Source organism: Leguminivora glycinivorella, chromosome 27, assembly GCF_023078275.1.
Source record: "Leguminivora glycinivorella isolate SPB_JAAS2020 chromosome 27, LegGlyc_1.1, whole genome shotgun sequence".
NCBI lineage: Eukaryota > Metazoa > Arthropoda > Insecta > Lepidoptera > Tortricidae > Leguminivora > Leguminivora glycinivorella.
In genome coordinates, this window is record NC_062997.1 from 4,925,826 (window position 1) to 4,932,336 (window position 6,511).

Below are 6,511 nucleotides of genomic sequence, written 5' to 3' on the forward strand. Positions count from 1 at the left end.
TCTTCCGATGTGCAAAACATGGAATTTCCTCCTAGGTCATTTCATTTCCATAAGTTAACGAAAATGTACACATTTTATGTCTTAAATTGGGATTTTGTGTTTATTTAAAATATTAGTAGGAATAGTAGGAATGGAACGGTAGGGATTAAAAAACTAATGTAAATAATCAAATCAAATAAAAAAAGAAAATTAATTGAAACAAGCACATTTATTACAATCATATAATAATAGCAAATATACATACATTTATTCACATATACTCCACCCCTCCCTTTGGTCAACCACCGACTGCCTTTTAAAAAAAAACAACTATTAAAAATTCAAACATTTTCACCTTAACAAGAAATTTCAACCACAATTTACAATGTACGCCAAGAATAACATGACAAGAACGTCACCAATGTACAATACAGAATCTACAGATTGTCAAATTTACATTTTTTAAACTGTCATGACATTCAATGATTCATGACACTAGAACTAGAGCTGTGACAGAAATTCGTATATAATAAAGAAAATTGAGATCTGACATCTAAAATTATTACCCACTTAGTAGGAAATTATTTATTATAATATTATTATCTTTTTAATAACAAACCCTTATAATAACTAATAATTAATATGTTATGTTGCTTGTGCAACTTTAGTCTAAAATTATGACTTAAAAGGAAAAATCTTCAATCATTGAAGTAATATGTTACCACTCACAGATGTCATATATAACACTACACCACACATAGATGGCGCCAAAAAAAGTCTTGTAGCTTTCGATTATACTTGTAGATGGCGTTAAGTGTCACTTTTGACATAGATTTAGGGCTCGAAAGTGACACTTAACGCCAATCTACAAATAATCGATGGCAAAGCGCATACACTACACCACACATAGCGCCACAAGAAAAATGTTTCTTCTTTTTAAAAAACTTTCGATTATTTTTATTTTATTTATTTAGGTAATTACAAACAAAAATCTCTAATTAATTATCGTTAAACCAATAAGGTTTGTCTCGATACCTTTGACATAGATTTATAGCTCGAAAGTGACACTTAACGCCAATCTACAAATAATCGACGGCAACAAGGCATTTTTGTGTGGCGTCATCTATGTGTGGTATAGTGTATGTACGCGCGTTCTTAGGCAGTCGCATTTTAATGTATGGGATGGTATGGTCTTCTTATATTTAATCTATGTCTAAGAACAGTATAATACTATATTTTAACTTCATATTAAAAAAAAAATTAAATGTCATTAATAATTGAAACCAAAACTATCAGAAATTATATGCAATTTACGGATGTGGTGAAAAAATAAATGATAACATATTACTTCAATGATTTTTATACAAATACAGCATATGGCATAGTGTAGATATCACTAGTTATAATAGTAAAGACTGACACACAAATATATGACTACTAGCATTTTCCCGCGGCTTCGCTCGCGTTAGAAAGAGACAAAAAGTTGCCAATGTCACTCTCCATCCCTTCAACAATCTCCACTTAAAAATTCACGTCAATCGTTCCGTTTTGCCGTGAAAGACGGACAAACAAACAGACCGACTCTTTCCCATTTATAATATTAGAATGGATTGTCAGGAGGTCGCTGTTATTCTGACATATGCGGTGACAGTTCAGAATAGTATGAGGGAAATAGTTCTAATGAAATTCCGCAAGATGGCACATAGTCATATATTTCTGATCAGACTTCATATGTGCGCATTTATAAAATAAGTCTACCAATTTACTGTGGCGGTTAATCAGAAGTCATTATAGTTAATTTCGGAAATACGAAGAATTTTTTTCTTCAAAAGTATGATGAAAAACATTCCAAGTATGCGGTAAAGGAATTACAAACTCGTGTTAATGAAGTCCTCGCCTTCGGCTTCGGACGTCAACTCAAACTCGACTCAACTTTTTTGAAATACATTATGGATTAATTATCATTTATCAACTACTTTTAGACACAAAACTCGGTCTTTTTAACCCCCGACGCAAAAACGACGGGGTGTTATAAGTTTGACGTGTCTGTCTGTCTGTCTGTGTGTGTGTCTGTCTGTGGCATCGTAGCTCTCGAACGGATGAACCGATTTTGAGTTAGTTTTGTTTGTCTGAAAGCTGAGTTAGTCGGGAGTGTTCTTAGCCATGTTTCATGAAAATCGGTCCACTATGTCGCGGACGGGGGTTTTTTCAAAATTTTAATTTTGTGGTTAGGTTAGTTCTTCTTTTAACTTGCTAAGAAAAGTGGTAGACCGTATAACAAGCATTTTAATGATTATTATTACTTTATTTACTGAAAGGTGGTTTCATTGCGACTAAAATAATATAATTTATAAGATTTATTCATGGTTCAGAACGCCATAGCGTTTCAACTTATAATATTTTAAAACTAAAAATGTTAAATACGTAGTTAAAAATTAATTAAATAATCGATTCTATAAAATAAGTAAGTTAACTTAAAATTATTTTCCATAAGCATTTTTAACCTTTACAAAATCTATACATAAATGATTGATATAATACAGAACATTTTCGAAGCTGCCTATGACTAAAAAATAACATGTTTTTGACATGGACCAGTAGATATATAAGTATAGTCAAAGAGGATCCAGTATTATAGAGAGTTAATGTCAAAGTAAAATGTGTAATCACAGTGCATAGACTGCCATCTCTTGACACAGGCTTAAAACTTTTGCACCTCAGTTTTGACAATTTGGCCCATATTGTTAGCTTGATATGTGTTAAAATGTCAAATATTAATATTAGCGCCATCTAGTCGAGCGTACCTTTTTCTCTATGGCTTTGAGGTACGTTTTTTTCTTAGACTTTAACCGTCTATACGGAGTTACATATGTCTTTGGTACAGTCAACCAATTGGAACCCTAGGCATATCTACAACCATGTCAAAATGACAAGCAGTAAGAGATTTCTTACAATCTGATTTATAACGTCACTATGACATAGTTCTAGCCTAGGGTACCAATTGGTTGACTGTACAGTGCTTATACCAGAGGTGTCATGGAAGATTACATACTTTTTTTTTAAATTATAAATGGGCTTACTCTTGGCCACAGACTAGCCAAAGGCAAAGACGAGCTCGCCCAGAAGATGTTCACTCTTGATTTGAAGGAAAAGTAATAAATATCTTAGATTGTGATTCTCGGCCGAGGCTAAGTCGAGGTCAACAGACATGTGATCTGACACTTTCTTATTTACTGACCACGATCTGTATACTATTTTTGTTCGGCGGGAAGCGATAGCTTCGTTTAGCGCAACAGCCAGAAATTAAGACGCTTTCCCATCGACAAAAATCTTTTTTTTTTAAACTGTAGACCATCATGAATAATGATAATTTTTAATAATAAAGGGCCAAATATGTAATAATTTTAATTATTTACAGATTTAGAAATTTTTTTTTTGTTTTATTTTTTTATACTACGTCGGTGGCAAACAAGCATACGGCCCGCCTGATGTAAACCAGTCACCGTAACCTATGGACGCCTGCAACTCAAACAGTGTCACATGCGCGTTGCCACCACATTAGAAACTTGTACATTCCCTTTTGCTGTGTCGAGTACACAAGCTCTAAGGAGGGTTCTGGTTGCCGACAACTCAAAGGACAATAGACGGAACAAGTTAGTTCCGTAAGTCCTCCCGTCATCAGCTCACCGCACCCTCGTTGAGCTCTGGCAGCCTTACTCACCGACAGGAACACAACACTATGAGTAGGGTCTAGTGCTATTTGGCTGAGGTCAATTTATTTAGTTTTAGCACTATACTTATACATCTACTGTTTTATATGAATTGTCATGTACGAACTGATTTCTGGATGTTCGGAGAAATAATATTAAATTGTTATAACTTTATTACTACCAAAACCATTAATATAATACATGCCCTAAAATTCCAAAAGGCATAATTATGTACTCCAATCAAAGGTCACAAAATAATCAAAACCTTCGTGTCTTTCAAGAAAACTCGACGGATAGTGCTATTATGTAGTTATGACACCTCTTTGATTAAAGTAATGGCCGCTGTACACATGTGGCCAACGGTTCCACCAACCTTTGGCCCCTGTGTACAGCGGCCATAAGGTGAATGCGGATAAGTGCGTCATAAGGTTAAGTATGTCTAGCCTTCACATCTGACCTTTTTACTCTATAGGTGATTTTGCAAGTTCATATTTTCATACTTTACTTTTTTTTTGAAGCGCTGGTGGCCTAACGGTAAGACCGTGCGACTTTCAATCCAGAGGTCGCGGGTTCGAACCCCGGCTCGTACCAATGTGTGCGCTGTGCGAAATGTGATTTGATATTTGCCAGTTGTTTTTCGGTGAAGGAAAACATCGTGAGGAAACCGGACTAATTTCAATAAGGGGTTGGAAGGTCAGATGGCAGTCGCTTTCGTAAAACTGCCTACGCCAAATCTTGGGATTACTTGTCAAAGCGGACCCCAGGCTCCCATGAGCCGTGGCTAATGCCGGGATAACGCAAGGAGGATGATGATATTTTGCCACTTGCTACTCGCGATTAGTGGTAAGAAGGCCAGACACACTTATCCCTTATGACAAACTTATCCGTATTGATATTGTTTAAAAATTACTTAAATCTAAAAAGACCTATGTTAATTAATTATTAATCAAAATTATAAATATCACATTGAAGAACATGGAAGATTTGTTAGGACATTTTTATTTAATAATAAATTTATTATACATTTAAATTCGTAAGAAGGGCACGCATACATGCATGTGTGACTTACCTTATCATAAGGGACCTTAAGCATTTTCATCTAAAGCATTTTCGTGAGGAGAGACAAATATATTGTTTTCGAGGTAGGAAAATTTTTATGTTTTTCCTACTCAGAATCACGAGTCCTTTCGATTTATCTAGAATCGGAACCCTTTAGATGTGGAAGGCCACATTCGTAGTCTAATCGACAAAGTAGAAGACATAAACTCAAAAGTATGAGATTAGAGTATCAGCTGATTTTAAATTACGTTCGATATACCATCCGTCTTTTTCTAACTTTATTAATAGGAAAGAGATGGGTATCAGGGTATTTTCATTGGGTCTCCCCAATAAGCGTAAATTGTTAACAAAAATTAACTAGCTGTCTGTTTTTTGACGACAAATTAACAATAAAGTCTGTCTAAAAATTCACTTTTTTCTCTGAATGTAGATTATCGCTTATAGTTTAAACAAAAACAATATTTTTATTGAAATTTCATGCTTAATTTTATCATCGTCAAAAAACTGACAGTGAGTGAATTTTTGTTAACAACTGACGCTAATTGGCGGGTCCCAAATTTTGAAAATGCCCATCAACGACATAATAACGCGAAAGTACTGACGCATATAGACGACGAAAATTTGACCGGTTAACTTTTTTAACCATCATAAGGCACTTTATTCTGTTATTTACACATCGTCACTAATATTATGACAAACTAAGGCAGCGACCCCACTTAGGCGTCGCGTGTCTTGCGGCGCGGAACGGGCGCGTCTTACGTCCTTCCTATACAAAATTTACTGAGGAGACGTTTTTTGAATTACATTCAGGCGGTGTGGCGGAGACGTCCGTTCCGCGCCGCAAGACACGCGACGCCTAACGGCTCAGCCACGACATTGGTCTAAGCGCGACAGCGGCGAGCGGCGGCCATACATTGAAGCGAGACACAACGATGAGACTTTTCATTCGCACGTATGGCTGCCGCTCGCCGCTGCCGCGCTTAGACCAATGTCGTGGCTGGGCCGTAAGTGGGGACGCTGCCTAAAAGGGTCATTCCATACAAGTAAGGCGAAGTCACTATTTCATAAGGCGCTTCTTTTTAACCCCCGACGCAAAAACGGTGTTGTAAGTTTGACGTGTCTGTCTGTCTATGTGTGTGTCTGTCTGTGGCATCGTAGCTCCCGAACGGATGAACCGATTTAGATTTAGTTTTTTTTGTCTGAAAGCTGAGTAGTCGGGAGTGTTCTTAGCCAAGTTTCATGAAAATAGGTCCACTATGTCGCGGTCGGGGGTTGTTTCAAAATTTTAATTTTGTGGTTAGGTTATGCCAAGCAGTATTTATACTTTTCTATTTCCAAAATCAGTATTTGTGATTCCAATTTTTGTATGGTGTTCGACAGTAACACAAGGTTTTTTTTGTATTGTCATACATTCCGATTAGATTTTTTACCTTTTGACAAGCAGAAACATCTGACCGACCTCCAAGATGTCACTAAAAAACTCGCATTTACTGATGTATAGAGTTACAAGTCTTCCCTTACTTATCCTCTATGGTATAGTATGAATTTTCTGAGATGATTTTTTGGCTTTTGCCGTAATCTGTTAAACAAAAGCATTTGTTTCTATTATTCACGGCGGCTAGCTCCCGTTTAAACGGCACGCGCTAAAGTCTCAGTGTAGTTAAAAAGCAACTATCATGATAGTAATAAGGTTCAAATCCATAAAAAGCCATTTCGGAGATAACACGTTTCGTCATCTTCGAAAAAAGTTACCTGCATACTGC